Raw genomic sequence first — 18497 nt, forward strand, 5'->3', positions numbered from 1 at the left:
CCTTATATTCCAGCTACACAATGTGATTCCTCCCATTTTCTTTTGTTTATCATCTTGCATTTTCTCTGATTTTAATACCCTTATTTATTACGGTGCATCCATACCTCAGGACTCTGGATATTTGGGGGGCGTTTTTATTACTAACTTCCTTAGTAGATCCCTTTTGCGATTTTCCTTGAAAAAAAACCACATAGTGACATATTGTGATTAAAAAAAAATTGAACAAGTAAAGTTACAGTGTCTGAAGTATTCGACACTGTAGTGCGTGTCCCACGCGTCTGTGTGGTTCGACATCTATTCGACTTCCGAAGTTGATGTTGTACAATTAGCTCCGCTCCTTTTATTACTCTAAACCTAAGAGGGCGGTACCATTTCAAAATCAATTATATTTCACCCAATTACACTATATATTTCATTCAGACTTATCAGATTTGTGTTCAGCTACTGTGAAATTTATTTATCTAACACTTTCATCTACTAATTATTTATAATTGGTTATACTTTTGATAATAGTAAACTGTTAGCTGTAAGGGTTAACCTGAAACCGGCTCCTGGAATTATGCCAGGTGCCTGAGTCTTCTCCCTTCCCCAGCCAAACTACATAACACTTAAACATTCAGTATTATCTACTTTAATTCTAAAATGTGTTATCTCTATATACGCGCTAGTCAGTCTTTTTAGCACATTATTACATTTTGCCCATTATATAGTTCAGGTTAGTTTCCATTTATATTTCTATATTAGTATTGTTAATTCTCTATATTTTGTAAAGCTGTTTTAAGATCTTAAACCGCCATTTGTCCTTGTGATGTTTTCCAAATTCGGCTCTGCTGTTCGTCTCTGCGTTGCTTATCAGTCTTTCCTTCATTTTGAACAAAGAATGTCCTTGAGTTGAATTCCAAAGCGTCCAAAGGAGATAAGGTGTCTAGACCGGCGCACGTGGAAATGATCTTCCATTTAAAACTTTTTGAGAATAGTATTCCTTCCCTTATCTTCGGGTGTTCTCTATAAAGTAATAAAAGGAAATAAATTGTCCATATCGTCCCGCTGCCTTGATTAATCTTCTGTTTCTGCCACAATCTCTTGGGCATATTTATAAGATGCGTCCGAATTAGTGCAAGTTTTCTCTTTTCCCTTGAAAGTAATGCGCATCCTGGCCGGATAAAAAACGTCACTTCTGACATCTTTAACTCCGTGGAGAATCTGTCTTGTCTGTGCAAACTTTCTTCTCTTTTGCACGATCTCATAGGGATGATCCCGGAGGAGTTTGATAGTGTCGTTTCCAAAGGTCATCTTCACTCCATATTTGATTTTTTTCATCAGCTCTTCAAGTGCTGAAATGTCCCGAAGTTTGACTATGATCTGTCGTGGGTGGGCTGGATCTGCTTGTGATCTTGACTTAAATCTGGGTATTCGATGTGCCACTTCAATTTCCGGTTCCACAGGTAAATTGAGTACCTTTTTGATTAAGTTGGCAGTGAACTCACGGGCGTTGTTTCCCTCTGCCCCTTCTGTTACTCCCAGTATTCGTAGATTTTGGCGCCTTGAGCAAGCTTCGAGATCAAGACATTTATCTGAGACTTTTGCCAGTTGACTCTTGAGGCTGTCTAGTTCTAGCTTCATTCCCTGCATATCTTCAGCCATTTGATCAACAACTGTTTCCATGTCTTTCATTGCAGTTACTTGTGAAGAAACAATTACATGCACTGCCTCAAACTTCTTCTTAGATTCTTCTTCCCCTTTATTAATTCTCCCCATTAGCTCTTCATGCACATCCTCAATTCATTTTTGTATAATGCCAATGCAGTCAATAACTTTTTGATTACCAGCATTAATGTTCGACATATTTTCCATCAATTTAACATTAATATTTTCCATCATTTTTGAGTTTCCAGCCTCAATATCTTTTCTCAGATCTCTTACCGAGTTCTTTATCTCCTCCATTTCATTTTTCTCCTTAGTAGCCATCTCAGTCTTTGCCCTTGTAGCCATTCCAGAATCCACTTCAGAGATCTGTTCTTCAGTTTTCTGTGTTTTCAGCAGTTATGAGACTGTTCTCTGAGGGCTCTGAGCTGAAGACGTTTTTTTCATTTAAATCCTTTTTCCCTCCGTTTTAACTTGCAGCGCTTACTGATGACGTCATCAGCGCGACGTCCCGGGGCTCCAGTGAGTTTTTGAATTGGTCCCGACCTCCAGACCCGATTTTAACGCGAAAAATCGCGATTTTACAGCAGCGGAGCTAAAAGTTGCGACTGCTAGTCCAGCATGGTGCCACTGGAAGTCGTATCTTCCCACTTCTTGATGTTTCGCCAAGTAAGCTCCCTAGTGGATATGCGATGGGATGCTATCATCGTGTCGATAGCACTATTTTGACAATCCAGGCCAAGCAGTGGTCTTCCCAATTCTGCAACCCAGTAGTTTAATTTATCGTGGCATGTGCGCAGTACCCGACTGACGAGGCCGTAGTGCCTGACTGATGAGGTAGGAAAAAGGGGGAGAACATAGATTCTGATTCTTTAAATAATGCAATAGTTATGTCGAAGTTGTTCCCTGCATCAAAAAATTCCATGATTCAGCAATTGTTAACATTAACAAAGGTTGCAATCCATTCATTTTGTATGAAGAAGGGTGTCGACCAGAAACATCGCCCATTCGTTCTCTCCAGAGATGCTGCTTGTCCCACTGAGTTACTCCAGCATTTTGTGTCTACCTTCAATTTAAACCAGCATCTACAGTAGACACTTATCCTCTTCATCCCATTAGAATTCTTCATACATTTAAAAACAGATTCTCTCAACCTCCTGCTCCGTTATAAAAATCTTCCACATAATTCAAGATTTTCAGGGGTTTCCACTCTGTTGGCTGCTTTGTCCTTTTTGTAATAAGATTCCAATAGCAGTTATTGTTGGCCTTGCCCGCAAGAGTATTATTTTTTCTTTATTCTTGTAACTTCATTTTTCATTTATAAAATGCTTTGACATTTCTGTTGGCTTTGGCACACAGTGTAATCCCACGCTATTCAACATCTTTCCACTGAAGATATTCTTCCACTTTTTGTTTGCTTGCCACAATAACTTAGGCCTGCCTATTCTGTTCACCTGTCTATGCCTCTAAGGAAATATTTTACAATTATTTTGCTAAACTGCTTACTTTATTTCAATATTGTGCTCCATAAGTACAAAGTTATATGAAAATAAGAATTGATCCTGCACAAACATGACTCCATATCTCTATTTCTCATTCAACCAATAGTGCATTCTTATGCAATTTCTAACAAATTACTTAGAAACTTAGAAACATAGAAACTAGGTGCAGAAGGAGGCCATTCAGCCCTTCGAGCCAGCGCCGCCATTCATTGTGACCATGGCTGTTCATGATACTTATGAGCTATTTTGTTGAATGTTTTCTAAAATCATATAACTAAAAATGTCTTAATTCCCTTGTTTGTACAATTGGGTTTTGCCCATCCCACCAAATATTAAGGTTTGCCTCACGGAACTTGCTTTTAATTCATTTTTAAAAATTATCTCATTTTGGTGCTGACTTCAAAAGCAGGTGTGAAAATGGCCAACAATTTCCATAAAATTGCTTTTCATATTTTCCCCAGAAAACTATCATTTCTCCCTTTTTTTAAAATTTATCCTTGTTAAAACATACTAATTTTCAATTTTTGTTTAAAGTAAAATATATAAAAGGAAAGGGCAGTGAAATAAGTAAAAAATTATGTTAAACATAATGAAAGCATGTGAATGAAATGAGGAAAACAATTCAAGCAGAAACTTGTTTAAAAATGTAGGAGGGAACTGCAGATGCTGGTTTACACTGAAGCTAGACACAAAATGCTGGAGTAACTCAGTGGGACTTGCAACATCTCTGGATGGAAGGAATGGGTGATATTTTGGGTCTGAAGAAGGGTCTCGATCTGAATCGTCACCTATTCTTTCTCTCCAGAGATGCTGCCTGTCCCGCTGAGTTACTCCAGCATTTTGTGTCTAGCTTAATTTAAATGTTTATCCAAAACAAAGAAGAAAAGGGCTGAAGGGCTTTTGTTCTACATCTCTCAACTTCACCATCTGTATCTCTTGTTTCCCTTTCCCCTGACTCAAGCCTGAAGAAGGGTCTCAACCCGAACGTCACCCATTCCTTCTCTCCCGAGATTCTCTCTGTACCCTTTCCATTTTGACAATATCTATCCTATAACATGGTGCCCAGAACTGAACACAATACTTTTAATACGGCCTCACCAATGTCTTATACAACTGCAACATGACCTCCCAACTTTTATACTCAATTTTCTGACTGATGAAGGCCAATGTGCCAAGAGCCTTTTTGACCACCTTATCTACCTGTGACGCCATCTTCAAGGAACCATGCACTTGCACTCCTAGATCCCTCTGCTCTACCACACTACACAGAGCCCTACCATTCACTGTGTTGGTCCTGCCCATGTTAGACTTCCCAAAATGCAACACCTCACATTTCTCTGTATTAAATTCCATCAACCATTCCTCAGCCCACCTGGCCAATCGATCCAGATCCTGCTGCAATGTTTGACTACCATCTTCACTATCTACAATACCACTCACTCTTCTATCATCTGCAAACTTGCTCATCATGTCCTGCCTTGTATGTTCTCATCCAAATCATTGATATGAATGACAAACAGCAATGGACCCAGCACAAAACCCTGAGGCACACCCCTAGTCACAGGCTTAAACCCCCTTTTCACGGTGCGACTTGACGCAAGAGGTAACCAGAGTTTGACATCGTGGGAACCTCGTGCGGTAACAATACGGCATTCGTGGACCACCGTGGCGCTAACGGCATGTAATCGTGTACCTTGGGTACTCGGGAGAAAATTCAAACATGTTTGAATTTGTCCAAGAGTGTCTTGTGCACTTGTGGTTGAGCATTGCAACATTTTATGAACGAAGTGTCCCGTGCGATATCGGTAGTAACTCTTGCGGTCACCGTGGGAACTCCTGCCAACGGTGAACCCGGAAGTTGGATAGAGTGAATCCAGCCAGTTTGCTATTTACATACAAATCTAATAAAACTAGCTAAGCATTTCATTAATGTCAGTGTGTCTCTTTTTGTCTGAAAGATGGGGGTGTCTTCATTTACTGGCGGTGGGTGTCTGTCACTGAAACAGGCAGGTAAGATTTCGCATCCACCTTGTGTGTGCGTCTCTCTCTCTCTCTCTCTCTCCCTCCCTCTCACACAGGCGTGAATGGATGAACTCCGCGGGCCAGGCAGCATCTACAGAGAGAAATGGACAGACGAGAGAGAGAGAGAGAGCGAGGCAGTCCTGGTCAGTCCTTTGAAGATAGACACCAGTTGCTTGGAGCAACTCAGCGGGACGGGCCGCATCTCTGGAGAGAAGGAACGTAAATGCTGCCTGGCCCGCGGAGTTCCTCCATTCATGCCTGTGTGAGAGTGAGGGAGGGAGAGTGTGAAGAAGGCTCTCGACCCGAAACGCCACCCGTTCCTTCTCTCCAGAGATGCTGCCTGTCCCGCTGAGTTGCTCCAAGCAACTGGTGTCTATCTTCAAAGGACTGACCAGGACTGTCTCTCTCTCTCTCTCTCTCTCTCTCTCTCTCTCCCTCCCTCCCTCTCACACAGGCGTGAATGGATGAACTCCGCGGGCCAGGCAGCATCTACAGAGAGAAATGCTGGAGAAACTCAGCGGGTGCAGCAACATCTATGGAACGAAGGAAATAGACAACGTTTCGGCACCGCTGCACCCGCTGAGTTTCTCCAGCAGCATTCGCGTGTGGGGTGGGTGGTTGGGGTGGGGGGGGGGGGGGGGGGGGGGGGGGGGGGGGGGGGGGGGGGGGGGGGGGGGGGGGGGGGGGGGGGGGGGGGGGGGGGGGGGGGGGGGGGGGGGGGGGGGGGGGGGGGGGGGGGGGGGGGGGGGGGGGGGGGGGGGGGGGGGGGGGGGGGGGGGGGGGGGGGTCATAAGGCAGCCTGGGGGGGGGGGGGGGGGGGGGGGAAGAATGGGTCGAGACATAAGTCCCTTCTCTCTGTCCAGTAGATGCTGCCTGGCCCGCGGAGTTCATCCATTCATGCCTGTGTGAGAGAGAGAGAGGGAGGGGGAGAGAGAGAGAGAGAGAGAGAGAGAGAGGGACAGGCAGCATCTCTGGAGAGAAGGAACGGGTGGCGTTTCAGGCTGAAAGTTTCTTCAGACTGAAAGTTTCACCTCTCAGTAGATCATAAAATAACACAATAATCATGGTCAATGTGAGATACAGTCTTTATTCATATTTGACAAAATAAAAAGACGACTTCTTGCACATATTGAGAGAAGGTGCATCACACCAAACAACATTTGTCTAAAAAAACAGATTATTCTTCAGCTCATTAAAGAGCTCGGGTGAAAAAAACGAATAGAGTGTGTGACAACAAAGTAACATCATTTGTGCCACGTGATTAACTACACTACAGTCCACGATGTTCATTCGGGAAAGATCGGGACACGGACAAGTCACTCGCACAAATGACAGAATTGCCGAGTACCGTGGGAACTCTTGGTCTACCCCCCCGTTATATCGTGTGATATCGTGCTAGACCACGACCACTCCACTCTGGCTACATCTTGCGTCAAGTCGCCCCGTGTAAACTACCCATTATAGTCCGAGAAGCAACCTTCCACAATCACCCTCTGCTACCCTCCATGAAGTCAATTTTCTATTCATTCAGCTATTTCTCCTTGAATCCTACGGGACTTAGCCTTCCAGAGCAGCCTACCATGTGGACCCTTGTAGAATGCCTTACTGAAATCCATGTATACAACATCTACACTCATCGACTTTTTTGGTCACAACTTCAAAAAACTCAGATTTGTGAGACACGGCCTTCCCATGTACAAACCCATGCTGACTATCCCTAATCACCCCTTGCCCATCTAAATGCCTGTGTATCGTATCCCTCAGAATACTCTCTGGTAACTTACTGACCAGAGATGTTGAGCTTCTTGAATTGAGGCACAACATTTGCCACCCTCCAGTGTTCGACACCTCGCCAGTATTTAATGACGACTCATAAATCTCAGTGAGGGCTCCCGCAATTTCCTCTCTAGCTTCCCACAGTATCCCCGTATATGTCTGATCCGGCCGGGAAGATTTGCCTTCATTCATATGGGTCTGGACCTTCAGCACCTCCTTGACCCTAATACTGACTGCTCTCAACACACGAAGGTAGACACAAAAAGCTGGAGTAACTCTGCGGATCAGACAGCACCTCTGGAGAACAGGAAATGGTGATGTTTCGGGTCGAGACCCTTCTTCAGACAGGGGAAAGGGAAACAAGATATATAGATGATGATTATAGGGAGATATAGAACAAATAAATGAAAGATATGCAAAAAAGTAAGGATGATAAAGGACACAGGTCATTGGTATAGACAACTCAACAAGACGACTTTGAAACTCATACAATGATTTGGATGAGGAGGGACAAAGAAAGATATGCAAGGGTTACATGAAGTTAGAGAAATCAATATTCATATTTGAATAGCCTTTTTCCCTTTTTGTACTTATAAAATCTCTTGGGATTTTCCTTAATGCTATCTGCCAAAGCTGTCTCCTGTTCCCTTTTTGCCCTTCTGATCACAGAGATACATAGACAATAGATGTAGTAGGCCAATCAGCCCTTTGAGCCAGCACAGCCATTCAATGTGATCTTGGCTGATCATTCACACTCAGTAACCCGTTCCTGCCTTCTCCCCATATCCCTTGATTCCGCTAGCCCTAAGAGCTCAATCTAACTCTCTTTTGAATGCATTCAGAGAATTGGCCTCCACTGCCTTCTGAGGCAGATAATTCCATAAATTCACAACTCGCTGGAAAAGTGTTTCCTCATCTCAGTTCTAAATGACCTACCCCTTATTCTTAAACTGTGTTCTGGACTCCCCCAACATCGGGAACATGGTTCCTGCATCTAGCGTGTCCAATCCCTTAATCATTTTATATGTTTCAATAAGATGCCCTCTCATCCTTCTAAGTTCCAGTGAATACAAGCCCAGTTGCTCCATTCTTTCATCATATGACAGTCCCGCCAATCCGGCAATTAACCTTGTGAACTTACACTGCACTCCCTCAATAGCAAGAATGTTTTTCCTCAAATTTGGAGACTAAAACTGCACAAATATTCCAGGTCTGGTCTCACTAGGGCCCTGTACAACTGCAGAAAGACCTCTTTGCTCCTCTACTTAACTCTTTTTTTATGAAGGTCAACATGCCATTAGCCTTCTTCACTGCCTGCTGTACATTCATGCTTACTTTCAGTGACTGATGACCAAAGACCCCCAAATCTCATTGCACTTCCCCTTTTCCCAACTTGACAACATTCAGATAATAATCTGCCTTCCTGTTTTTGCTACCAAAGTGGATAACCTCACATTTATCATGCATCTGCCCACTCACCCAACCTGTCCAAGTCACCCTGCATTCTCATAGCAGCCTTCTCACAGTTCATGAGTTCCTGTCTCATTATCTCAAAGTTGGCCTTGCCCCCATTTAGCATTTTAACATGTGGGCCCGCCCTATCCCTATCCATAACTATCTTAAACCTAATGGAACTGTGGTCACTGGTCCCAAAAGGCTCTTCCACGAACATTTCAGTCACTTGCCCCTCCCAATTTCCCAATACTAGATCAAGTGTTGTCCTCTCCCATGTAGGGCCTCTACATATTGCTGGAGAAAACTCTCCTGAACACATTTGATAAACTCCAAGGTACACAAAATTGCTGAATTCAACATTTTGGCAATTTTAACAGGTAGGAAAGTATGCGTTTCTTGCATTAATAACATATACCAGAAGTGACGGATGTCTTCCAGTTGGATTTAGCGGCTCCGTGCGTCGAGCCCTATGACCCAGTGACCTTCCGTGCAACCCCCCTATAGCACCAGTATCTACCAGTATTCCATTGTTCAGTGTAATCAAGGTCTGAGTTCAAATTCTACTATGGAAACTGGGTCATTTTAATTTAGTTGATTAATTGAATCTGGAACAATTGTAACTTTGAGGTCATTTGATTGTTGCAAAAATCCAACTGATTCTGTCGGGAAGGAAATCTGTTTTTACCCCGTCTATGCTGTATGTGACTTCAGATCCACAACAATTTGATGGATACTTACCTTCCATGTGGAAAGGTGATCTTGTCTGGTGTTTTCCTGACATTCCCCCCGTCAGAAGAGGCTGGTCCTCAATGATTTAGATTCAGTCCATGTAATATCAAGAAACACACAAACGCATGGCAGCTGGAACATTTGTATTGTTGATCAACTCATCAGGGTTTATTTAATATTGCTTTCAATAATGGCTGTGAAATTATCGGACCATAAATTCCATACAGTTCACAGTCTTTCAGGGCAGGGCAGCTACTGAACAAACCAACCAGACACAGGGAACTGCAGATGCTGAGTAAATTGGGTAAAATGCAGATTGAGTAAAATACAAAGCTCTGGAGTAACTCAGTGGGTCAGGTAGCATCTGTGGAGGGCGTAGATGCTTCTATTGTCGCCTATCCTTGGCCTAATGCTACCTAACCCTCTGAGTTTCTCGAGCACTTTGTGTTTTGACTAAGATTACCCACTTGACCTAGATCTGCAACAGTTCACAACCACGTCCTATGTTCACAATGAAGACAACCTCCAATGTGTTGTGTGATAGAAGTCTTGTGTTAAATGGGATTGAAGCAGAACAGATATGATAGTTTGTGCCTGAGGTATCATTAGTTATCAGGAGTTAAGGACATATATTCCCCCACCATCTATAACCTGACAGCCCATGTTACAAACGTATCCCAGTGGACTAGTTCTTGTTTGGTCAGCCTTGTAGAATATCCTGATTGGATTAGTACAATATATATCTAAAGATTGAGAAGAGATAATTGATCTAACTAACGATAATGAAGATCAAAGCTCTGCGGTCCCGCCACATGCAGTTGTGTATGCGATCAACATTGAAACAGCTAACAGGTGAATAGCTCTCCAGGGGTATTCCTATCCTCAACAACAGTGAGATTAGACTCAAAAAGCTGGAGAAACTCAACGGGTCAGGCAGCATCGCTGGAGAAAAGGAATAGGTGACGTTTTGGGTTGAGACCCTTCTTAGACTGAGAGTCAGATGAGAGGGAAACAAGAGATATGAAAAGGCACAGAACAAAACAGGGCCGGCACCGATGATTAAGAAAAGGTGGAGCCCACAATGGTTTATTGTTGGCTGTGGGAAGGTAATAACTAGTGATACAAACAGTGAAACTCAGCAGGACCACAGTGAAACCTGTACAACGATTAGGATGATGGAGGACGGAGAGAGAGGGGATGCAAGGATTACTTGAAGTTATCAAAATCAATATTTTGTGCCACTGAGTTGAAAGCTGCCCAAGCGAAATATGAGGTGCTGTTCCTCCAATTTGCGTTTGGCCTCACTCTGAGAATGGAGGAGGCCCAGGACAGAAAGGTCAGTGTGGGAATGGAAAGAGGAGTTAGAATGTTTAGCAACCTGGAGATTACATAGGCTAAAGCGGACTGAGCGAAGGTGTTCAGTGAAACGATCGCCCGATCTAGGTTTGGTCTCGCCGATGTATAAGAGTCCACATCGGGAACAGCGGATACAGTAGATGAGGTTGGAGGAGGTGCAAGTGAACCTCTGCCTCACCTGACGGGATGGTGATGAGGGGGGAGGTATAGGGACAGGTGTTGCATCTCCTGCGGTTGCAGGAGAAAGTACCTGAGGAGGGAATGGTTTTGGTGGGAAGGGATAAGTTAACCAGGGTGGGAACGGTCTCTGCAGAAAGGGGTGGGGATGGGAAGATGTGGCTAGTGGTGGGATCATTTTGGAGGTACAGGTGCACAACCTTTTATCCGAAAGCCTTGGGACACCTTTCGTAATTCGGAATTTTTCGGCTTTCGGAATGGAAGATTTTTAGCGTAGATTTTAATGGCTGGCTCAGTGGTAGAGTGCTCGGCTCATATCCCTGCAAGGGCGGTACAGTTCCCAGTCTCAGCTCCTATACAGGGGGGGGTGGCCGGAGACGTCACAGCCAGAGCTGCGCCCCCTCATCCGCAACCCCAAGAACAAGACGTACCTTGCACACCATCAGCTTCTGTCCCTACGGGGAGCGTGTTCCTTTGGAGTTGGAACGGGGCTGGGCTGCTGCAGGCTGTGTGTCTCTGGGATCTCCGTGCTTGCAGTGGGCCTGGCGGTCGGTGTCCCGTTGGTCCTGACGTCTCCGGTGACTGGCACTGACCTGCTGGCATCGCCGACGTGAAGACAGTGCAAAGCCCCCGCGCCGGTGCAATGGGCGGGGAGCTGGAGAGGGGAGGGAAGGGGTCACACATATGGCCGGGGAGCAGAGGGGTGTAGGTGGGGTGAAACTGAAGGGAGCGACAATCTGCTGCTGCCTGCCCGCTGAGTTCAAAAGTTCCCACGCAAGACTCACGATACACTGTGTATCGTGAGTCTATCGTGGGAACTTTTTAACTCAACGGGCAGGCAGCAGCAGATTGTCAATTATTAACCCTTCCGCGCAATATACCCTCACCTTCTCTTTTACGGATGGGGATTTAGTTCCCCTTTCTTCGAGGACCGACCGGAGGTTCCACTGTCACCTCTGCGGGCCGCCCTCGGTGAACGTCTTCAAGGACCTTTCTTCAAGGACCGAAAAAATGTCCGCTATTCGGAGCTGTTTGTTATTTGGAATTTCGGATAAAAAGGTTGTGCACCTGTAGTGAAAATGTCAGAGGATCATGTGCTGCATGCAATGGTTGATGGAGTGAAAGGAGAGGACTAGGGACACGGGGGAGGGGGAGCAAGAACGGAGCTACGGAGTACCGTGGAAACCCGTGTGAGGGCCTCATCTATGATAGAAAAGGGTAAGCTCCATTCATGTGAGTGATAAAGCATTTGGAACTGGCAATCAAGTACCTCTGCTTCTTTTTGAGGTGCCAGCTTTGTTAATTCGAGATGGTATCAAAACACCGCTGAGTATTGAATAAAAGATACGTGATGAGACAGAATCCCAAAACTTGCAGCATCTCTAGTTAAGGTGTTTCAAAACAGCTGTCACACTTGTATCTCCCTTCAAATGTGGAAGCTGTGCAACTTAGATTTCACCAGGACTTCATAGCTCCGCACTCAGTTTACTGCCTCAGTCCAAACATGGGCAGAAGACGTTGGAAGGCAGCCATCTCAGCCGTACAATATCTGTGCAGGATTTCCTCAGTGCATGCTCCACAGCCTAGATATATTCAGCTGCTTCCTCACATTAGCTCAGAAGTGAGGATATTCATTAATAGTTTCACAATATTTAATTTTTTCAGCCACCTTTCAGAAAATGAAACAACCCTTGCCGGGACACAGAAATGCATAGAACGCCAGAAAATAGAAATTATATTTGTGACAAACAATTGCAAAATAAACAAGAGAAAGTTTGAACAATTACCCTTAATGTTCAATGACAGTACCATTGCTGAATCATACACTAAAACCGTCGGGATCCACAGCTGACTGGAAACGTACAAACTGGGAACTTCAGATGCTGGTTTACAAAAAAGACCCAGTAGCTCAGCAGGTAAAATAAAAGGCACAAAGTGCTGGAATATCTACAAAAAAAAGACACAAAATGCGGGAAAATCTACAACAAAAAGACACAAAATGCTGGAGTGACTTAAAAAAAGACACTAAGTGCTGAAGGGTCGTGACCCAGAACGTCACCCTTCCATGTTCTCCAGAGATGCTGCCTGACCCACTGACTTAAGGACCTGTCCCACTTAGGCTATTTTTTAGGCGATTAGGCTGTCGCCACATGGTCGCTGGGGCGTCACCTGTATGGTCATGAGTCGTCTTCTCAGTCGCCCAAAAAGCCGTAGCGTCTTTCTGGTCGCCGCTGGGTTTTCAACAGTGGGTTGACGCCGATGAGCGTAGCTTGACTTCTCCTGACGTCGGTGCTGTTGTAGGTTGTAGCTAGGTGATATTGGTTGTCGCCGGTGCTGACTTCGGTGAATTCCATTGGCGACTACCTACGTCAACCTACATCAACCGGCGACGGGTACCGGCGACTGAATTGTCTTCAGTTGTTGTCGACAAGGTCGTTGCTTGTCGTAGCTTGTCGCGGGTGGACTTAGGTTGACTTTGGTTGTCGCCTGTGTTGTCGTTGGTGGACGTCCTAATGGGTCGCCGGTTGTCAGTAGCTTGTCATAGCTAGACGTCGACCAGATGATAGCTTGTCGTAGACATTGTCATAGACATTGTCGGAGAGGGGGGTCCAATCGCCGGTTTTTCGATGACCTGCTACGACTATGATAGCTGCCGGCAGTCGCCTAAAAAATCACTTAAGTAGGACAGGCCCTTTACTCCTGCATTTTGTGCCTTTTCTTTAACTAGAAGCTTAAGTTGACTTGCCATGTAAATTATATGGTTACAAGATCAAGTAGATATTCGGCCATGTGAGTAATGTCCAGATACCCAGAGCCTTTCTATTGTCTACTTGGCACAAATCAAGAATGTGATGAGATCTTTGTTACCAAATCTCCTTCAATCATGATGTGTAGGAAGGAATTGCCGATGCTGATTTACACCGAAGATAGACACAAAATGCTGGAGTAACTCAGCGGGACAGGCAGCATCTCTGGAGGGAAGGAATGGGTGACATTTCGGATCACAACCCTTCTTCAGACTGAGAGTCAGGGGAGAGTGAGTCTAGAGATATGGTCTACATTTCCTTGACCATTGTCTGCTTTTCTGTCGTTTTCACACCATATATTTCCATATCTCTAAGTTTCCCTTTAGGATGGTGCTAGTGTACACTACAGGGTGATGGCTGGTCAGCACGGATTTGATGGGCCGAAGTGCATATTTCCACCCTGCATCTCTAAATTCTAAAGTGAAGTCCAAAGTCTAACTATCTCTCGAGTCCTTACATTCAATTAAGTTAGTCCAGGAGACTATGTAGAGTCTTGGGTTCTCCCAATCATCCATTATTTGATAGACCACTGTTTCCTGGGTACAAGATTGTCTGTAGTGTTGTGAATCAGAGGCACAGATAACACAATCACATTTTCATCTAACTTTTTTGACCACCTGCTCCCTGGAGATGTAATTTTAGCTGATTGTGGTTTTGACATAAAAGATGATGCCGGAATTTACGGTTGTGAAGCAGAAATTCCTGCATGTACAAGAGGGAAAGCACAATTATCTGCGCTGGTTGTGGAAAAAACTCATGAAATTGCACATTTACGCATTCATGTAGAGCATGTGATTGGCGTTGTCAGGCAAAAATACCTAATTCTAAGTCATACTGTACCACTGGAGTACATGATGACCAACTCTGAAATTCAAGTACCCAAAATTGATAAAATTGCAAGGATCTGTTGTGCACTTGTCAACTTAAATTAATCCATAGTCTCGCAGTAGTTGTGCTTTCGTATGGGGCATATACCAACAATCAACACTTACAATAAAGTAACTTGGCTCATCAGCATTTACTATGAATGAAATTGTAACAAATTGGCAAATCATTGAATCACAAACACAGAAGTAAAAGCGCACTTTGTCCTTTTAAAATGAGAACAAACTTAAATTCCATTCATCTATATTACTAAAAGTCTGATCTCGACCGCTTTTGGCCCACTGTGCTGCGATTTCCGACAGAACGCCGCCACCTACGGCCGTCATTTTTGGCCACCTCGCTCAGAGCCCCCCTCCGCATACCAGAAGATTTTTCCCATCGATGAAAAATCAAAGAGATATTAATGTTTTTTTCTTAATTGCCATTCTCTCTGCTGCTCCTGCTGGAGAGACTTTATGGAACCATTTTAGAACCAATAGACACACTTTTTGCAAGCATTTTAGAACCAATAGACACTTTTTGCAAGCAATTTAGAACCAATAGACACGTTTTGCAAGCATGTTAGAACCAATAGACACTTTTAAAGCAGTTACCACCACCAACAACAGCCATTTTTTTCCAGTGCAGTCTTTCAAAGCAGTTATCACCACCAACAACAGCCAGTTTTTTTGCAGTGCAACCTTTCAAAGCAGTTACCACCACCAACTACCGCCATTTTTTTTTTGCAGTGCAGCCTTTCAAAGCAGTTACCACCACCAACTGCCGTTTTTTTTTTGCAGTGCAGCCTTTCAAAGCATTTTAAAAGCAATAGAGATGCTTTTTGCAAGCATTTTAGAACCAATAGAGACACTTTTTGTAAGCATTTTAGAACCAATAGACACTTTTTGCACACTTTTTGCAAGCCTTTTAGAACCAATAGACACTTTTTGCAACCATTTTAGAAACAAGAGACACTTTTTGCAAGCATTTTAGAACCACATTAAGGGCACTCACAGTTGAGTAGACACGTGTTCAGTGTTATTCACAGCTCAGAGAGACGTGACCCTCAGGCTTCCTCCATCTTGCAGAGACTGAGTGAGGCACACCACTTCCGGGTTTTATAGTCCCTCTCCCCTCCCACCAGCAGGGGCAGCAGAGAGAATGGCAATCAGACTTTTAGTAATATCTATATTACTAAAAGTCTGATGTTGACCGCTTTTGGCCCACTGTGCTGCGATTTCTGACAGAACGCCGCTACCTACAGCCGTCATTTTTGGCCACCTCGCTCAGAGCCCCCCTCCGCCTTCAGGGACCAGAGGACTTTTCCCATCGATTAAAAAACAGGGAAATATTAATGTTTTTTTTTAACTGACATTCTCTCTGCTGCTCCTGCTGGAGGGAGGCGGAGGGACTATAAAACCAGGAAGTGCTGTGCCTCACTCAGTCTCTGCAAGATGGAGGAAGCCATCTATCTCAGCTCTGAATAACATTGAACACATGTCTACTCAACTGTGAGTGCCCTTAATGTGGTTTGAAAATGAAAATATGGTTGGTTTGAAGTAAAAAGGCACTGATTGCAAATGGTTGTTTGGGGGCTTTGGGTTGAAGTAAAAAGGCACTGCCTGCAAATGGTTGTTTCGGGGGTTTGGGTTGAAGTGAAAAGGCACTGCCTGCAAATGGTTGTTTGTCTAAACTTGACAACTCCCTGTTTGCACGATATTGATTTTAGATAAAACGCTATCACTTACGGCTGTGATTTTTGGCCATCTTACTCAGTTCCCCTCCTCTCATCAGGTGCAGAGGATTCTTCCCATCAATGAAAAACAAAAGTGTTATTAGTGTTTAAAAAATGTTGAGAATCTCTCTCCTGTCAATCACACCATGAAGGCCACACCTTTTCCGGTGGGAAGGGGAGGGATTATAAAACCCGGAAGTGTGGGTATGGCTCAGTCTCGGCATGATTGGGGAGGGAGAGGTCACGACTCTGTCTGAGCTATGAATCAACTGAACACACTGAATGTCTACTGTGTGGTTTTATGGTGTTTTCACCTGCATTTGAATGTGGTGGCCTTGAAATAGTATGAAACTGCATTTGAATGTGGTGGGTGGAAACTGTTGCACCATCCTTGAAGTGGTATGAAACTGCACTTAAATTTGGTGGCTTTGCACCCTGCTTGAAGTGGTATGAAACTGCACTTGGATTTGGTGGCCTTGCACCCTGCTTGAAATGGTATGAAACTGAACCTGAATTTGGTGGCCTTGCACCCTGCTTGAAGTGGTATGAAGCTGCACTTAAATTTTGTGGCCTTGCACCCTGCCAAAGTGGTAAGAAACTGCACTTAAATTTGGTGGCCTTGCACCCTGCTTGAAATGGTAGGAAAATGGATTTGAATTTGGTGGCCTAGCATTCTGCTTGAAATGGAATTTCAAGGAATAGCCGTGAGTCAACTGCCAGCCCACCAGCCGTGAGTGAGCTGCCAGCACACCAGGCTCGAGGGACTGAGCTGCCACCCCAAGAATCCATTTGGCCCACAATGTTCACACTAGCCCTCTGGAGACTAGTAGTCATTGCAGCCAACAACACCCATACCAGCGCTCCAGAAAGCCCCCCCCCCAACTGGCCACCAATATTGGAATTGGTGGAGAGGTGGAATATTGCGTCGGGGGACCAGTCCTCCGGTGTGAACATGGGACCCAACGGGTCCCACTTAGTCTAGTGTCCATTTAAAATGTTTCATCAGGCAATGTTTCATCAGTCTTGTCTCCTTTGTCTCTTTTATGAGTTCACTACAAGGCCTGGAAAATAACTTCTCAATTTGCCTTGGCAGTGTTGACATCAACAAGCACACTTGAAATAAAGCATTTTTTCTCCCAGTTTTCTCAGAAAGCACACTTATTTTTATATCAATTGACAGTTTGTCATTTTTTATCCACACACACACACTTGAAAGAAAGTACAGTTTACCTCAACAGCACACACTTGATGTATCGTTGACATATGGATTATACTTCAAAGAAAGCACCATTAATCTACCAATTCAATAAAAGCACAGATACATGTATGATTTACTTAGGCATACTACAAAGAAAACACCATACTTTCTGAAACAAAGAAATCACCTTTTTAAATGTTTTTAATTAAAGAGAGCACACTTAAATAACTTTGGTATCTCTATTTTTAATACCGTTGTTACTTTTAAAAATTAAAACATATGCCAAAAGGGTGCATATCATTGCTTAACTCTGCACCAATCAAAATATTTAATATTAAACTTAAATATTAGAGTATGAAAAAGAAACTGGTGTGTGAAAATGACCACAAAATGCCCTATGATGTGGTTTTATACAGTGTAGGGCTAACTTGGTAGACAAATGCAAGATTTGGTATTGATGACAAACCTGTTCAGCACAACACTTGCAGTTCATTTCTTTTTGGGAACTTTTCTTTGTGATTTTGGGAGGAGCCTACAATCTGGGCAAAACCATGTGTTTGGTATCTCATTATTTTCTGGTAGTTTCAGGCATTCAAAATGAAACGATGAAATAGGACATTTTGTGTTGTCACATGTGATCATTTTCTCACTGTCCACCTCCTGACAGTAGCACCATTTTTGTTCTCCCTGGTCATCGGTCTCCATGACATACTCTGACATATTTTCGGGAGGACTGGTAAAATGCTTACCAACAAGCTCCAGCGACAATTCAACTGGGACTGCTGGGGCCGAAGACGTCTGGCTATACTGGCAGCCATAGTAATCAACACACTCGCGCTTGCCTCCAGTGCATCGCTTGTCCTCCAGAAGGCGTTGCGTGGCAACATTACGGGTCAAGTGTCAACCGTACAATCACCCTATAAATCATACCTGGGGTTCCATTGCAAAGCCCCAGTTCAGTCTGCCGTGTGCAGGGGCCAGAACTGAAACACAGCATTTTTAAATGAGGCTTCATTAAGATTTTATATGAGGCAAATCGATATGCTTCATGTAATAATGGATGGTACTGTTTATACAAAACCGGCATCATGGTGCATCAGCATTTGAAGTGGACTACATAATGGCAGATAGTCATTTAGAGAGATATGGAGAACCTTTCTTTCTGAAGTAGGTGAACATAGATTTTGTCCAAAAGGAAAGCTAAACGAAATCGACATGAGGATATGGGAGTT

General features: G+C 44.0%; 1 protein-coding gene across 2 annotated transcripts in view; it reads left to right on the forward strand.

Moving 5' to 3' along the window:
• Positions 1-18497, forward strand: part of pcgf5b (polycomb group ring finger 5b) — a 180463-nt gene that overhangs the window by 113949 nt on the left and 48017 nt on the right. The gene's annotated exons all lie outside the window — the stretch shown is intronic.

The sequence above is a fragment of the Leucoraja erinacea genome, chromosome 15, assembly GCF_028641065.1.
Source record: "Leucoraja erinacea ecotype New England chromosome 15, Leri_hhj_1, whole genome shotgun sequence".
Lineage (NCBI taxonomy): Eukaryota > Metazoa > Chordata > Chondrichthyes > Rajiformes > Rajidae > Leucoraja > Leucoraja erinaceus.